The sequence below is a fragment of the Pseudorca crassidens genome, chromosome 11 (genome assembly GCF_039906515.1).
Source record: "Pseudorca crassidens isolate mPseCra1 chromosome 11, mPseCra1.hap1, whole genome shotgun sequence".
Taxonomy (NCBI): domain Eukaryota; kingdom Metazoa; phylum Chordata; class Mammalia; order Artiodactyla; family Delphinidae; genus Pseudorca; species Pseudorca crassidens.
Window position 1 is genome coordinate 99,851,678 of NC_090306.1, and position 16,916 is coordinate 99,868,593.

Sequence of the window (16,916 nt, forward strand, 5' to 3'; positions counted from 1 at the left end):
AAAGGTGTATAAGCTTTGGGGCCCAGTGGCTTCTTTGGGTCTTCATTTTTCTTCCGGAGACTCCCATGTTGTACACCTGAAGATACTAAATAAGTTTATATGCTTTTCTCCTGGTAATCTGTCTTATGTCAGTTAATTCTCAGCCACAGAACCTAGGAGGGTAGCAGGAAGTTTTCCTGCCCTACACAGGGAAACAGAAGCGGAAGCAGGCGGTGAGAGGAGGCCCCCACCCCACGGAAGGTCCTGTTGCTATCCTTATACGCGAATAATTGGTTCTGTGCAATGCAGAGTAGACATCAATGGGACCCTTTGGAGTCCGGAAATAGACCTAAGTATAAAGGTGGCACCTCAAACTGAGGAGGGGGAATGATGAATACTCAATAAGGAGGCTGGGGGAGACTGCTGAGAGCCCTCCGCCCGCCTGTCCCATGACCTAAAATTCCACCACCACAGCTCCTCACTCTGGGTTAAGGTGCAGTCACGCTAGTCATTGTCAACACCACTCTCACAACAGGCCTAGCTTATCCCGTACTCTGTTCCGGGGTGGGGTGGGGGGGTCCGGCACATGAGTGGGTCATGAGTGAGTGGGGAGTTGAAGGGCCTGGTCTGGAAGGTGGGCACCACCCGGGGATTCTGGGAAGCTGGGGGATACCGCCCCAGCCCTGCAACTAACCTGAGCAGCAAGAGGGATGGGGGGGCGGCAGGGCCTGGGGAGCACCATCTGGTGATGACCCCCGCGAGGTGAGGTGGGCAGAAGGGTGGACCACACTTACAGAAAGGGCGGTGTGTCTACGTGTGTGCGCGCGAGTGTCGTGTGTGTCAGTGTGTGCACAAGTGAGCGCATGTGGGGGGTAGGCCGTGCGTCAAGCGTGTGCACCCGGAGCGTGCGTGTGTGCGCACAGTGTGCGCGTGTCACCCAGAGGAGGGGGAGTCCGGGGCGGGAGTCCGGGGCGAAAGGCCGGGTCGGTGCTGATTCGGATCTGCCCTCCCGCCCGCTCCTTCTCGTCGCGCGGGTATTCATAGAGGAGGCGCACCCTCTGACTCACAGATCTATCGATACAGTCGGTCCTCCCAAACCAGGAGGACCCTGGGGAGAGGTGGGGGGAGGCTCTCAGAGGCGCCGGGGGTCGAGGATCAGACGCGGGGGCGCGCCGAGCCAGGGAACGTACCTGCTGGGAGGCTCCGGCCCCCAGGGGGCGTCCTCGGGCCAGGAAAAGGCTCCCTGCGCCCGCGCCAGGTCCTGCTGTCCCTTCAGCCACGTAGCCGGCCCTGGGAGGCGGGTGTGCGAGTCCGCTGGCGCTTATCCACCACGCTCTGCGTCTCCGCTGCTCCAGATATTCCAGTTCATTCGGCGTCTGTCCATCGGAGCCCTGCGGACCCCTCGGTGGGGAGGAGAGGACGCTGTACCCGAGGGCTGTGGGGCTCCGGGGAAACTGGAGGCAGGAGCAGAAATTCTGGCCAGGGGCGGGGTTCACGGCCAGGGGGGCTGCCTGGGGAGGCCTGGGAGGACGAGGAGCTTAATGCATGGAGGAAGTGTTTCAGGCAGAGGGCACAGCTGGAACAAGCGCCCGGAGGTGGGAGAGCTGGGGATGCTGGGAGCGCCGAAAACCCAGGGTGGGAGAGGCCGGCCGGGGCTCTGGTGAGGGGTCGGGGGTCCGCCTGCCGAGACCTGCGTCCCCACCCCCGTGGCTGTGGTCGAGGGCGCCCGCAGACTCCCCGGGGGGCGGCGGGTGTCCCCTGGAGCCTCCGGGCCCTCCGTCTGGGTCCCCCGCGCAGCCTCAAGGCGGCAGCACCGAGCCTCCAGCGCTCACGATAATCCTCTGTGTCTCCAGCTCCTTCCCTCGCCTTCGTTTCTCCGGTTTATTCCCCGCTGCACTCAGCATTTCTAGCCCTGTCCCTCCAGTTCTCCTGCGCCCCAGGGGCTCCAGAGGTTGTTGGATGAAGCGCTTGAATGGAGGCCGAGTTGGCGTCCGCGGGGCGGGCCGTGTGGAGGGCTCAACGCTAGGCGTCTCCACCTGGCGGGTTCAATGAGGTCGCGCAGGTCTGGGCTGAGGACAGAGCCTAGCAAAAGAACATGCTTAATCCACGTGAGCGCTTCTTAACAGCAGTCTCCCCCAAACCTCTCATAAGTGCCAGTCAACGCCCCCTCCAACTTCCACACTCTGGAACTTTCTTCCATCCCTTTCCACTACCCTCCCTTCAAAACAAATTACTTCCTTTCACTAAAAATCGAGAAACACACCCAGCCCCTCCCTTTCTTTAAGAACTCTTAATTGTCTCCCCTCAGGGTAATTTCTGCTTCGTGAGGAAGTTCCGGCTACATACCACCTTAAACCCAAAGGAAGCAATAATGGTGCAATTCAGGCAGAGCGCCAGGGCCCTCTGATCCAGCCAGCTGAGGGTGAGGTACTGCGGGTCTCCAAGTCCAGCCCCCCTGTCTCCATCCACCTGGGCAGGCACAGGTGCTGAGCCCAGTGGGAGAGGGGGAGGGGGGTTCCTGGGCCAACATTTTCCAGGGGACTTCCTGCAGCACCTGAGCAGGTGAGACCTGAACGGGTGAGGCCACGGGCAGATTTGGCTGGAAGATACAAGCTACTGCAGGACCTACACCATCTCAGGCCACCTGTCCTCTTGGCCATTGATGACGAGGGCTACCTGTGCCCTCTGTGAAATCCTGCTGTGTTAGTGCAGAATTCCAAAGAGGGGGATATTACTGAGGGCAGAGGGGGAGCCTGGGCCAGAGCATTTAGGCCTGCCTTTGACACTGACTTTGACCTTGAACTTGTTACTTATCTCCCTGAGCCTCAGTTTCCTCATCTGTAAAATAAGAATAATTGTACCCATTCTGTCTCTGCAACCTTTTTAATGCCTCTGAGCTTCAATTTTCTCACCTATAAAACGGGGTTAATTATAGCCTTTCCTGTCTATCTTACAGTTTTACAATGAATTCCATGCATCTATTCATCAGATGATGATGATGATGATAATGAAAGGAGAGTGCTTGCTATATGCCTGACACCGTGCAATACACCTTAAATCATCCATTCCTTCCGACCACTCTGGGAGGTAGGTGTCTGTATTACCACCATTCCACAGATGAGGAAACTGAGGCCACCTACTCAGCATCACACAGCTGCATGTGATTCAGGCCCAGGCAGTCTGGCCCTAGGCAGGGACTGGTGCATGGTAGTCCATGATATAGTTGAATGAGTGACACTGCAAAAGTGCCCTGTGAAGAGAGGGTCTGGCCCAAGTCCGAGTGGGGTCTGGGGGTGTCCACACCCCACCCCCTGCTCATTGACACAGATGAGCTTTGCAGGTTTGTGCACTGTAACACGCAAAGGATGGGATCTGCCACGTAGTCTGTTTTCATTCCTATCTGAGATCGGGGACTCTGGTGGGCCCCCTGGGTAGTCACAGGGCAGGGTCTTTGGGAGACAGCTTGGGACTCCCTGGTGTCGTTGAAAGAGCATGAGTTTTATTCCCAGAGAGACAGGAGTTCAAATCTTGATGACCTCTCTGAGCCTCAATAACCTCATCTCTAAAATGGGAATGTTTATGACAACTTAGTAAGGTGGGTGTGTGACTTAAACAAGAAAACGTGGGTGAGAAAACCTGCATAGTGAACTGGACCTGTGGCAGCCTCACCTGCCCACTTCCTGCATGCCCACTGGCTCCCTGGAGGAACCTCAGAGCGACCAGCCCCTGAGCCCTCTGCGTCCCCTATTTGACATCACTGACCGTTTCCTCTGGGAAACAATATTATGGCAGTTGAAGCAGAAAAAATTAACTTTGCCTGGGAAAAACTACCTTCTGGTACCTTTTGGTCATCTCGGCTCCCCAGGTGCCCTGCTTATTGCTCCGGTCACTTGCTCTGCTTAAATAAACTGTTCACAGAAGCAGACTATTTGCAGGTGAAGAACTTGCTGAAACTGACACAGGACCTGTGGCAGGACAGAGGCATCAGAATGCATTCGTTCAAATAATAAGGCAGATAAGCAGCATACCAGGCTCTGTCCTCGGCTCAAAGACAGACAAGATGTTTTTGCAAATGTTCATCCTGACAACCTCATTCCTAAAGAAATGAAATACATAATAGTTTGAAGAGGATACTGGGCATTTTCAACATTCTGCCTGGTAGTCACTTTAACCAGACCTACATGGTCACTGGACACTTTTTCTATCTTTCACATCACCACAGCCACCGGTTTTGCTAAGCATTGTGGTATAAAGACTAAAATTTAGGCCCCGTATTATGTACAGCCTTGACTTCTGGTGAAATTGGGAGAACCTCAAATGGCCTGACAGCAAGTCCCCTGCACAGGAACTCTGCTCCTGTGGATAAGGTCCCCTAGCTAAACAACCCACCTTGTCCCATGGACCTGGTACAATTCCTGCTTATCCCTGGGAAGCGGGTTTCAGCCCCCTGGCAGCCCGAGGAATTATACAAACAAACCCCATCACATCCGCCCATGGGAACCAGAGGCACCTCACCCTCTTGATACTACAGAGCCTGGCTTCCCCGCCCCTGGTTGTTCACACTGTTCCTGAGGGCAAGTTAGGTGTGGGTCTGCATGGTGTGCAGTGTCCTCTTTCCCTGGGCTGTGAGTATATATGATGCATAAACAGATTGCTGTCTCATCTGTCCAGTGCTGGGTGTTGTGTTTTCAGCCATTCCCACCACCTTCAGGTGGGGGATCCCTCTCTCACCAAAGAGGTGAATAGGAGGGGATTAAAACAAGCATCTGCTTTTATCCCACTTCAGCTACATAACTGGGGTCCTATTTTCTTCAGCATCCAATAGCACTCTCCTCACTGTTCTTTAAGCTTTCACAATTTCCTCTAGGCCCTTGCTGCCATCTGGTTCCCAAACTAATGCCACACGTTTAAAGTTTTAATTTAATTTAATTAATTAATTTATTTATTAATTATTTTTGGCTGCATTGGGTCTTCATTGCTGCACACGGGCTTTCTCTAGTTGTGGCGAGCAGGGGCTACTCTTCATTGAGGTGCGCGGGCTTCTCATTGCAGTGGCTTCTCTTGTTGTGGAGCATGGGCTCTAGGTGCACAGGCTTCAGTAGTTGTGGCATTCAGGCTCAGTAGTTGTGGCTCTCGGGCTCTAGAGCGCAGGCTCAGTAGTTGTGGCGCATGGGCTTAGTTGCTCCAGGACATGTGGGATCTTCCCGTACCAGGGATCGAACCTATGTCCCCTGCGTTGGCAGGCGGATTCTTAACTACTACGCCACCAGGGAAGTCCCTAAAGTTTTTATTTCAATAGCATCCTACTTCTACATATCAAATTGCCTTCTGGTCATCTATCACTGCATTAAAAAACACCCCCCCCCCCAAATTTAGTAGCTTAAAACAACAGTCATTTCTTTGCTCACAGTTTGCAATTGCATAGGCTCGGCAGGATCATCTCTCAGCTCCACATGGCATCAGCTGGGATAGCTGACTACCCGGAAGATCCACTTCCCAGATGGCTCACTCACAAGGCTGGGATCTCAGTGGAGACTGTGGGTGAGCTGGGAGCCTAGTTGCCTTCCATGTGGGCCTGTCCATGCAGCTGCTTGGGCTTCCTCACAGCATGGCATCTGGGTTCCAAGAGGGAGGAAGTGAAAGCTGCCTGTTTCCTTAAAGGTCAGGCCCAGAGTGGCCGTCACTTCCACTGGGTCCTAGTCCCAACCCAGACTCAAGGGGTTACAGGTAAGCTCCACATCTTGATGGAGGAGGGGCATATGTGTACAGAGAGGGTAGGGGTTGTTTGGAGTCATCTTTGGAGACTAGCTACCACAACTAGCATTTATCAAGCTTTTCCTATGTCCCCAGTATGGTGCGGGTACTCCCACATGCAATCTCACAACAGTCAAGTAAGGCAGGAACAACGATTATCCCCATTTTACAGATGTGTAAACTGAGTCACAAACAGGTAGGTAATTTGCCCAAAGCCATTTGGCTTGTAGGAAGAGGGCCCAGAATCAAACCTGAGCAGTCTGCCTCCAGAGCCCACCCTCTGAACTAGCAGCAAAGTCCACTAGTCATTACAGTTTTTCTTGAGATGCAATTTTGACATTAACAACAAAGTGGAACTGTGCCCAAGATGCTAGCGAGTTCCAAATAAAACAAAATGTGACATTCATTATGTTTCAGCACAACTCATTCTGGAAATTTGTGCCACAGAATGACTTGCATTTTCCCCTAGGAGCCCTCTGTGGCAGACGTGGCCAGTCCCTCCCCAATAGCCATTTCTCTATCTTATGTAGCAGTAGACATTTTAGCTGGGCACCTGGCTTCCCAAATAACAACTGCTTTTTTTTTTTTTTTCCCCAGCTCCCCTTCAGAACAGAAGTGATGGGAGTGATCTCTGGGTCAGGTCTGCTGGCTGACTATGGGTGCAATGGCCGGAGCTGGAGCGACTGCTTTGGACCATGAGATGAAAGCTGAGTGTGGAGGGACAGACAGGGCAGCAGAAGCCTGAGGTGTTTGAATGACTTTGGGGAGCAGCTAAATCCTTGAGCCCTGACCGCCCCCCCCCCACACCTCTGGCCTCTTACCTAAGAGAGAACTAAAATTCTACCTTCTTTAAGTCATTGTTAATTTCAGTGTTTGTTTCCGCATCTCAGATTGTACAGTAATTTATAGACAATCCAAATGGAAGGGCAAGTGCTTATCCAGGGATGTAACAGCTGGGCCGGTAGGTCTACAGTTCCTCCCAGTCCTGAAATTCTGTGGCTTTGTGATGGGAAAGGGTTGGGCTGGGCTGAGGGCTTCCAGCAGTTTCTTGGCTCTGCGTTGGATGCTCATCTCTTTTTCTTCTTCGTGTGAATATTCTCCCTCAATCTCAGTTCTGAATTTCTGTAATCAAACTGGGGGTGGGACTGCATTTAAAACCCAAATGGAAAGTAAGAAGCTGATTGCAGATGAATCTTCCTTTCAGTCTTTCTGGGAAGTTGCGACAGTTTATCATCATTTTGCAATGGCCAGAAATCCATTTTGTGAAATTTTCCTTTTTTTTGTTTTTTTCTCTACCAAAACATCGCAGAGTCATCGGGGGTTTTATGAACTCTGATTTAAAAAAAAAAAAAAAAGCTTTTTTATCCAGCGTGGTTAGGATGTGGAGTTTCCTGGTGAAGAAATATTCAGGTATATTTGGCTTGTCTGAGGTTTTTGGGCATGTAGAGACTTTCCTGGGACAGGGAACAGAATGGGGAGGCCCAGGGCTTACCGGAGATGACATCAGAAGTGAGAGGGGAGGTGGGGTTACCAGGGCATGGAGCCTGGAGCCCTAGCCATGGCGAGGCTCAGGCAGTGGCAGAAATGGAGGAGAGGGTGACAGGGCAGCATCGGCTGAGGACAGAGGTCTGAGGGCAGGGAAGCCAGGTAGCTGTTTCCAGGGGCACAGGCCCCATGCTGGCCTCTTTCTGATGGGGTGCTTGTATCCGGACGGGCACACCTGGCATGGCTTGTCAGGAGTCAGACTGGCCAAACATGGAGGAAGTGGAAATTGGTTAAAGACCAATGTAAAAATGGCATTGACTACAAATGAATTATCCTGACTTAGAAGGTGCTTCCAGATCTTGCAAAGTGGGGTCAATATACACCCTTCCTCAAAGGGTGAGTGTGAGGATTAGATGAGTTAACATGTATAAAGTGCTTATGAGAGTGCCTGGCTGAGAATAAGGGCTGGAAAATGAATCATCACCATCGTCATCATCATCACCCCTCCTCCATTTAATAGAAAATTATTCACTGGAGTCAGCTGTGTTCTTTCAAACCAAGAAAGGTTTTGTTATAAGAGAGTTCCATGCTGCTATTAAAACAGTGGATTGCTAAAGGCAAATAAGGAGGTGCTTCGATTTCCCTGAAATTTGAGGAAATTTAGGTTCAGGACTTCTATCCTTTTTTTTTTGCGGTATGCGGGCCTCTCACTGTTGTGGCCTCTCCCGTTGCAGAGCACAGGCTCCGGACGCGCAGGCTCAGCGGCCATGGCTCACGGGCCCAGCCGTTCCGCGGCATATAGGATATTCCCGGACCGGGGCACGAACCTGTGTCCCCTGCATTGGCAGGCGGACTCTCAACCGCTGCGCCACCAGGGAAGCCCGGGATTTCTATCTTTTAAGCACAAACTTGACACACATCTTTTGCATGGCTTTCAAGTTCAGCCACTGACTTCGCCATAGTGCTTCCTGACCTTGCCTCACATTTCCCATCTCCTTTTTATTATGATTTACAAAAATTAATTGTGGGGACTACCCTGGCTGTCCAGTGGTTAAGAATCTGTGCTTCCATTGCAGGGGGCGCGGGTTCCATCCCTGGTCGGGGAACTAAGATCTTGCATGCCGCGTGGCGTGGCCCAAAAAAAAGACAAAGCAAAAACAAAAAATTGGTTGTGGTAAAATATACATAACATAAAATGTATCCTTTCAACCATTTTTTAAAAAATTATTTATTTATTTATCTTTGGCTGCATTGGGTCTTTGTTGCTGCATGCGGGCTTTCTCTAGTTGCAGTGAGCGGGGGCTACTCTTCTTGCGGTGCGCAGGCTTCTCATTGCGGTGGCTTCTCTTGTTGCGGAGCATGGGCTCTAGGTGCGCAGGCTTCAGTAGTTGCGGCGTGTGGGCTCAGTAGTTGTGGCGCACTGGATTAGTTGCTCCGTGGCATGTGGGATCTTCCCGGACCCGAGCTCGAACCCGTGTCCCCTGCATTGGCAGGCAGATTCTCAACCGCTGCGCCACCAGGGAAGCCCTCTTTTTTCTTTTTAATTAATTTATTTCGTTTTTTATAGAACTTTAGTTGCGGCATGCGGGATGTTTAGTTGCAGCATGTGGGATGTTTAGTTGCAGCATGTGGGATCTAGTTCCCTGACCAGGGATCGAAGCCGGGCCCCCTGCATTGGGAGCGCGGAGCCTTAGCCACTGGACCACCAGGGAAGTCCTCGTTATTTTCACTTGAGTATTATCTTGCAGGATCTTGGTGGTAAAATGATCTCTCTCTCAGTCTTCACTATTCAAGCCTTGTCGTTTCCTCCCAGACTCCAGTAAAATGAACTCTTCCTGAAAATTTCAGCTGGGAGTGGGGTGGGCGTCACATCTCGTGGCTTTAGACCAAGCTGGGGTCAAAGCTGCTGCTCCCCCTGCCCTTCCTCTGCCACAGGCCCTTCTCAGCAGCATTGGAGAGCACAGCTGGGCACACTTCAGCCACAACCAAGCAAGGGATCCTCCAGGGCAGAGTGAGCCTTTATTAAGCTATTGTCTCTAAGGTACTTCACCACCCAGAAACAGCTGGTCCAAGAATATGGGGCGTGACCTACTGAAGACTCAAGGTATGTCCCTAGTTGGGAGGCAACACCTGAAAAATGGGGTCCTCACTTAGAGGATAAAGCGTATGTGCTGAATCAGAGGCCAGCATATCCCGCAACAGAACACACAGTGAGGAATCATGACTACACCCAGTAATCACTCATGGAATTTTTGTTTCCTGTTCCTGAAACTTGCAAGGGGAAATGCTTCCAACAGTGGACAGAACAATGGTTCCACTGAATTGGAAGCTGGGACTGCCAGGGGACTGTGTTAGGCCCCTTATCCATGGGACCAAAATAAATAACTAAAGTAAATATATATATAAAATCTAAATTATATATTTAAAATAATATTATTATTATCACCATAACATTTGCCCAGTGATTTTTTTTTTGTATATTCACAGAATTAGGCAACCGTCATCACTAATTTTAGAACATTTCCATCATTCCAAAAAGAGCTGCCATTCCTATCAGCGGTCACTCCCATTCCCTCCTCCCTGAGCCCCTGGCAGCCACTCATCTATTTTCTGTCTCTTTGGATTTGCCTGTTCTGGACACTCCATATAAATGGAATCATACGATATGTGGCTTTTTCTGTCTGGCTTTTTTCACTCAGCATGTTTTCAAGGTTCACCCATGTTGTAGCACGTGTCAGTACCCCACTCCCTTTTATTGCTGCATAATATTCCATTGTATGGATCTATCCATGCATCAGCTGATGGATATGTGGGTTGTTAATGCCTTTGGCTATAATAGTACTGCTATGAACATTCACATACATATTTTTACGTGGATATGTGTTTTCAGTTCTCTTGGGTGTATAACTGGGAAGGGAATTTCTGGGTCATGCGGTAACTCTATGCTTAGCTGTTTGAGGAATTGACAGACTGTTTTCCAAAGCCGCTGCACCGTTTTTACGTTCCCCCAGCAATGTATGACATCTCTCTGACACTTGTCATTGTCCGTCTTTCTGATTATAGCCATCTTAGTGGGTGTGAAGTGGTATCTCACTGTGGCTTTGGTTCCATTACCCTAGTGATTAATGACGTTGAACATCTTTTTTTTTTTTTTTTTTTTGGCGGTACGCGGGCCTCTCACTGCTGTGGCCTCTCCCGTTGCGGAGCACAGGCTCCGGACGCGCAGGCTCAGCGGCCATGGCTCACGGGCCCAGCCGCTGCGCGGCATTTGGGATCTTCCCGGACCGGGGCACGAACCCGCATCCCCTGCATCTGCAGGCGGACTCTCAACCACTGCGCCACCAGGAAAGCCCTGTTGAACATCTTTTAATGTGCTTTTTGGTCATTGTATATCTTTCCTGGAGAAATGCCTTTCAAATCCACTGTCCATTTTTAAATTTTTCTGTTGTAAGAATTCTTTATATATTCCAGGTATTAAGTCCCTTATCAGATATACGATTGATAAATCATTGATTCCATTCTGTGGGTTCTCTTTTCACTGTCTTGATGGTGTCCTTTGAAACATTAAAAAAAAAACACTTACGTTTTTTTATTTTTTTTGGCTGCGCTGTGCGGCCTGCGGGATTTTAGTTCCCTGACCAGAGGTTGAACCCTGGCCCTTGGCAGTGAAAGTGCAGAGCCCGAACCACTGGACTGCCAGGGAATTCCCCCCAAATTTTAATTTTAATGAAGTCCAATTTAACTATTTTTTTCTTTAGTTATTTGTGCTTTTGGTGTCATGTTTAAGAAACCATTGCCTAATCCAAAATTGTAACGAATAAATCCTATGTTTTCTTCTAAGAGTTTTACGGTTTCAGCTCTTACATTGAGATCTTTGATACATTTTGAATTGGGTTTCATATATGGTGTGAGAAGGGGGGTCCAACTTCATTCTTTTGCATGTGGATATCCAGTTTTCTAGCACCATATGTTGAAAAAACTATTTTTTCCCCATTGAATCATCTTAGAAAAAAATCAATTGACCATAAGTGTAAGGGTTTGTTTCTGGACTCTTCAGGCAGCATTGGCACTTAGTCCCAGTTTTAGATTTTTTTCCACACTCTGCATCCCACCCTCTCAGAGACTCTGGCACCAGCTGACTGTCACCTCATCCTCAGAGGCCTGAGGCTGGCTCAGTGGGATCCTTTCTCCAAGCTCCTGAGGCAGCAACACCAGGGGAGCAGCATTTGCCTGGGCTGAAGAAACTGGCTCATCCAAGGTCATTTCTTCTTCCAGAGACAGCCTGTATCCAGAGACTGATCAATGTGACCTGTGAGGATCCAGCTCCTTGCCCCAGCTCAGGACAGCTCTGCAAGGCCATCTCAGCTGCAGACCTACCTCTAAGTTCTTATAAATGAAATGACATAGAACTATCACATGCCCTGGGGGGTTATTCTCAATCGACCCAAGCCAATCCTGGTCATTCCACTGCCTTTGCTAGTAATTGGAGCAGGAATGGACACATGATGCTATTCTGGCCAAGGAGAGTTAGGGGAAGTCAGTTGGAGAAGGGGGCTTCTGAGAAAGTTTTCATAGACACAAGGGAGGAACATTCTCTTTTCTGCCTTTTTGTATTAGTGCCTAAGGGTGTGATGCTGTAGTACTGGCAGCCATCTTGAGGCCACGAGGGGACCAGCCTGAGACTAAAAGTCAATACACTGGATCCCTGAAGACATGAATACGTTGGTGAGCTACTGAATTAATCAACCCTAGAGGTACCCTACCACCAGACTCCTTGTTGCTTGTGGCAGGCACTGTTAACGGTCCTCTAGTGTCCATTCTTCCTGTCATCCTTTTAGTAATAGAACCTACTGAGTTTTAGCTGGACATGTGCTGCCCCCCCGCCCCCGCAGTTGCAGACTACACTTCCAAGCACCCTTGGGCAGCTGAGTGTGGCCATGTGACTGAGTCCGGGCCGATGGGATGTGAGCAGAACATCCCATTGCAAATTCTGGATCATCTTCTCAAAGATGTTTGCCTTGGTCACTCTCTTCCCCTCTTCTCACTCGCTGAAAAACAGCAGCAGCTGGAGCCCTTTGGAAGCCCCATCCTGGAGATGACAGTGGTCCCATTGGAGCACTCACCTTGGGGCACTCACCTTGGGGCTGTGATGTGAGAGAGAAACAGTCTTCTACCTTATTTAAGTGACTTCACTTTGGGGTCTTTTTGTTACCAGCAGCTTCCCGAGTACCTTAGCCAATATATCATGTGGGATAATAAAGGCCCTCCTGATTTCAGCCACCTGAGTTGTTTCTAGCAGCCAGGACCTCCTCTCTGCATTTTCTCTCCTTGGAAGTTGATGGGGGCTGGGGCTGTGTTCTGATTTTCACTGACGGTGGAGTATGTGGCTACAAGGAACGTCTTCCTGTTTGGGGGTGTCTCCTCCCCCCCGCCCCACTGAGTTCAGTCTCACCCACCACCTTGGTTCCCTCCCGCTGCTGCTTCCGGCCCAGGGAGGTGGATGCCCTCCCCACACCCCACTGCAGAGCCTACATCACACTTGAGTCCACAGTCAGTTGTCAGGCCCCGAAGCCGTGTCCAGTCCTGACCCCTCCACCTCACAGCAAACTTCCCAGCATGCCTTGCACTGGCTGGTCCACTTTAGGACAAACAGATTTAGGAATAAGTAAACCATGAAACCAGACTTCCAGGAATATGGTCCTAAGTTACCTCATCCTCGTTCTCAGATAGAGGACATTCCAACTGAACATGTAAACAAGAAGCTGAATATTGATACAGCAGCAAGGGGGAATCATTCCCCCACCCCAGAGCTGCTGGAAAAGCCACTGCCTTGCTCGCCTGTGCCTGGCCAGCCGGGAAGGTTCATTAAATAACTGATAGCGAACCTGCCTTGTGCTCCTGCTGCGCCACTTGCTGCCCCCCAATAAAGGAATGGGTCCTCATCTTCTTCCCCAGCCTCCGGACAAAAACATCTGTAAACACATCTGCCAGAAACAAATCACATGGTTCCCAGGATCTGATTACCGTCCCCAGGGCAGCCTTCCCCCCAAGCCCGCCCCTCCCTTCCTTCTCCTTTCCCAGAACTTAAGAACAAATGCCCAACAAATGTTCCGGTCCCACTCCAAAGGTGGGGGTGGGGCGTGGGGTGGGCAGCCTGAGGCTGCCAGGCATCAGGCCGACTGTGAACTTGGGATGGGGCAGAAGGAAGCACAGGGTGTCTGATCCAGGCAGAGGGGCCCAGGGAGGGCTCTGGGCTACGGTCCGTGGGCGTTGCACAAAGGAGGTGGTGAGGATTCCAAGCTCCCGCCCCAGGCTGGCACTAGAGCCCTCTCTAGCCCCCCCAGCCAGCCTCCTTCCTGCCCTGAGCTTTTTCCTTAGGACAGCCAAGGCCTGGGTTCAAATCACAGCACTGGCTGAGCCTGTTTCCCCACGTAGAAACGGAGGTGTGTTGTATATAACGTGCTCCATGCCAAGGCGCTGCGCTGGCTCATGTGATCGTCACAAGCAGGCTAGGAGTGGGTACCATCTGTCTCCTCTTTGCAAAAGAGGCCACAGGTACAGCTCTGGCCAGGGCCAGGAAGCAGGGAAGGGTGACCTTTGGGCCCCCCTGCCCTGCCCTGCCCTGGGCATTAGGACGGTTCCTCCCAGCCCAGAGGAGGTACCAGAACACAGCACCAGGACAGGCGAGGCTGGGGGCCTCCAGGCTAGGGGGTGAGGGCAGCAAGGGGCACCGTCTGGCCTCACAGCCTGGAGATGAATCAGTCTTTCTCCTTTTACCTCGGCTCCGCCTGTACCCACCCTCGAGGATGCTCCTGTTATTTCTGGCTGGTGGATCCTGCCTGGTGTAGAGCTTGCTGCATTAAGAGGCTGGGTGTGGGGCAGCCTTAGTGAGGGGAGGGCTCAGTGAGGTGCAGCCCACAACCATCCTGGCCAATGCAGGGAGGGTCCTTACTAGAATGTGAAAGAGAAAAAAGTCAACCCCAAACCTCTGTGTCCCCTCTCTGTCCCTCCCTGCCCAACTTCTCGGAGACAAGGATGCCAGGAACATCTGAGGGTTCTCCCATCCTTGGAGGGCCCTGACCACCATGCCAGGGTGGGGTCCTCTGAGAAGGCCTGTACACCTGCACTCCTGCAGAGCTGGCTGAAGCTGCTCTGGCCCGGCCTGATTCTTTGGGTTAGAAGGTGTCCAGGGTGGCCGAGGGTCCAGGGATCCCTAACTGATGCTCCCAGAGAGAGGGGTACAGAGCTGGTCCCTCTGGGCCCTCAGCTCTGCATGGACTCATGGGAACTTCTTGAGGCCTCTGCAAAGCCACATGGATGTCCCCCTGCCATGAGCCTGAGCCCAAACTCAGGAAAGACCCTGAGAGAGGCTTGACATGGCTCTGCCCTTCACACCTTTGGAGGGACGAGCCAAGACTCCAATGGTCATGGAGGATGCCTGAAAGCTGTGGGGCTGGAGGAGGGGGCAGTCAGGGAAGGCTTCCTAGAGGGGACCTCAGCCTTATGGAAAAGAACAGGAGTTTGTTGGTGAAGGTGCTTGGAAGGCACTGCAGGCAAGCAGCATAGAGAACACCAACACATGGCCATTAGGGTGGGGACGGGAGTCAAGAATGTGGTTTAATGCCAATGGAAGGCAATGCTCAAGGCTGGAGAGAGAGGCTGGGCCAGATTATGGAGGGTCTTGAATGCTGGGCCCAGGAGTTCGGCTTTGTTCTCTAGGCAACAGGGAGCCATGGAAGAGTTTAGGGTGAGGGAGTGACATGTCTGTTTCATCTCTGTACGTGACCACTTAGTAGGCACTCGTGATATGATGGCCAAGTGACTAAACAATGCTTCGGGACTTCCCTGGTGGCACAGTGGTTAAGAATCCGCCTGCCAATGCAGGGGACATGGGTTTGAGCCCTGGTCTGGGAATATCTGACATGCCGTGGAACAACTAAGCCCTCGAGCCACAACTACTGTGCCCGCATGCTGCAACTACTGAAGCCCGTGCACCTAGAGGCTGTGCTCTGCAACAAGAGAAGCTACCGCAATGAGAAGCCTGTGCACCGCAAAGAGTAGCCCCCGCTCGCCGCAATTAGAGAAAGCCCGAGCACAGCAACGAAGACCCAATGCAGCCAAAAATAAATACATTTATAAAAAAAAACAAACAAAAACAATGTTTCACACTAAGAGGTCATCCCACTTGCTCGACTATATACATATATATATATAGAGAGAGAGAGAGAGAGAGAGGGAGAGATTGTTTGTATTATTAAAGTAAAACCTACTCATTCTAAAAAAATTTTAAAAGATAGGTGAGGTGATGTTGCGGTTGGAGAAATAACTGACACAGTATTCATGGTTTTCATCAAAAACATTACCTGCTCTTGAATACCCCTAAAGCCATGGATCTCACCTCCCTACCAGGCTGCCCAAGACCTTTTTAAAATAATTAATTAATTAATTTTATTATTTTTTTGGCTGTGCTGGGTCTTTGTTGTGGTGCGCGGGCTTCTCATTGTCGTGGCCTCTCTTGTTGCGGAGCATAGGCTCTAGGTGCGCAAGCTTCAGTAGTCGTGGCGCGCGGGCTCAGTAGTTGTGTCTCGCGGTCTCTAGAGCGCAGGGCTCAGTAGTTGTGGCGCATAGGCTTAGTTGCTCTGTGGCATGTGTGATCTTCCCGAGCCAGGGCTCAAACCCGTGTCCCCTGGGTTGGCAAGCAGATTTTTTTTTTTTTTTTTTGCGGTACGCGGGCCTCTCACTGCTGTGGCCTCTCCCGTTGCGGAGCACAGGCTCCGGACGCGCAGGCTCAGCGGCCATGGCTCAGGGGCCCAGCCGCTCCGCGGCATGTGGGATCCTCCCGGACCGGGGCACGAACCCGTGTCCCCTGCATCGGCAGGCGGACTCTCAACCACCGCGCCACCAGGGAAACCCGGCAAGCGGATTCTTAACCACTGCGCCACCAGGGCAGTCCTGCCCGAGACCTTCTGCTGGCAGAATCCAGAGGCCTCTGAACACCTCCCGCTCGGCTGCCACAGAGCAGCCCGCTGAGCCCCAGAGTTCCTGACAGCATCCCCCATCCTAGCTTCCTACAGGGAGGGTCTCTCCAGCCCGGCGGAACGTCCAGCTCTTACCGGCAGCTTCCGTCCTCAACACAGACCAGCTGGGGCCTCACCCTGCAAGGAGCAGATCTTCCTCTGCCCATCCCTGGGGCTGCCAGCATGGTACTTCTGTCTCTCCTAGGTTCTCAGCCAGACAGCCAGGGTGAGGCAGGAGAGACCCCAGAGGCCTCACACCCCCCCACCCCCCCGCCCCCGGGGAGGTGTTGAGGCCTCTGGATTCCGCCAGCAGCAGCTCCCGGCAAAGCTTCAGGGCCTTGTGCGTCGTGGGGCCCTGCCTGGGCCTCCTCTAAGCTGGGAGGTACGTGCCCCCAGGCTGGTGGTGGGCTCCTTATTTGGCTCAGTTTAGAACAGGTTCAGGCTCATGATGGGGTGGGGGTGGGCATGAGGCCTGACTGAGCCCGTCTGTGAGCCCTGAAAAGTGAGGCGGGAAGCAGGCTTCTCCCATTCCCTACCGCAGTCGCTCTCCCGCACCGCGGCTGTGAGCCTGCCCAGTGGCCAGGTCCCCGGGCCCCCCGACCTAGGCCCCAGCTGCCTCCTCAGCTGCAGGGTGGGGCTCACGGTGCGAATGGATGTGTGTCATCAAGCAAAAAGCACTAG

The 16,916-nt window shown here is 51.9% G+C and overlaps 1 protein-coding gene and 1 long non-coding RNA gene across 11 annotated transcripts in view; one reads left to right on the forward strand and one right to left on the reverse strand.

The window, feature by feature from the left end:
• The window catches only part of CYB5R3 (cytochrome b5 reductase 3), a 47,110-nt gene extending 45,807 nt beyond the window's left edge, over positions 1-1,303 (reverse strand). Inside the window, exon 1 of the mRNA XM_067698308.1 lies at positions 1,170-1,303. The gene's annotated coding sequence lies outside the window, so the exon portion shown is untranslated. The remainder of the gene's footprint in view (positions 1-1,169) is intronic.
• LOC137202560 (uncharacterized) lies at positions 1,263-13,102 on the forward strand. 10 transcript variants are annotated; one of them, XR_010932661.1, is made up of 8 exons: positions 1,448-1,574; positions 1,833-2,087; positions 2,288-2,401; positions 2,936-3,066; positions 5,390-5,520; positions 5,641-5,706; positions 6,331-6,479; positions 11,494-13,102. It is a non-coding gene; the product is annotated as an uncharacterized lncRNA (long non-coding RNA). The 10 variants fall into 10 exon arrangements; XR_010932667.1 differs by lacking the exons at positions 1,448-1,574; positions 5,641-5,706 and adding an exon at positions 1,263-1,384; XR_010932660.1 differs by lacking the exons at positions 1,448-1,574; positions 5,641-5,706 and adding an exon at positions 1,304-1,439.
• Positions 13,103-16,916: the final 3,814 nt, after the last annotated feature.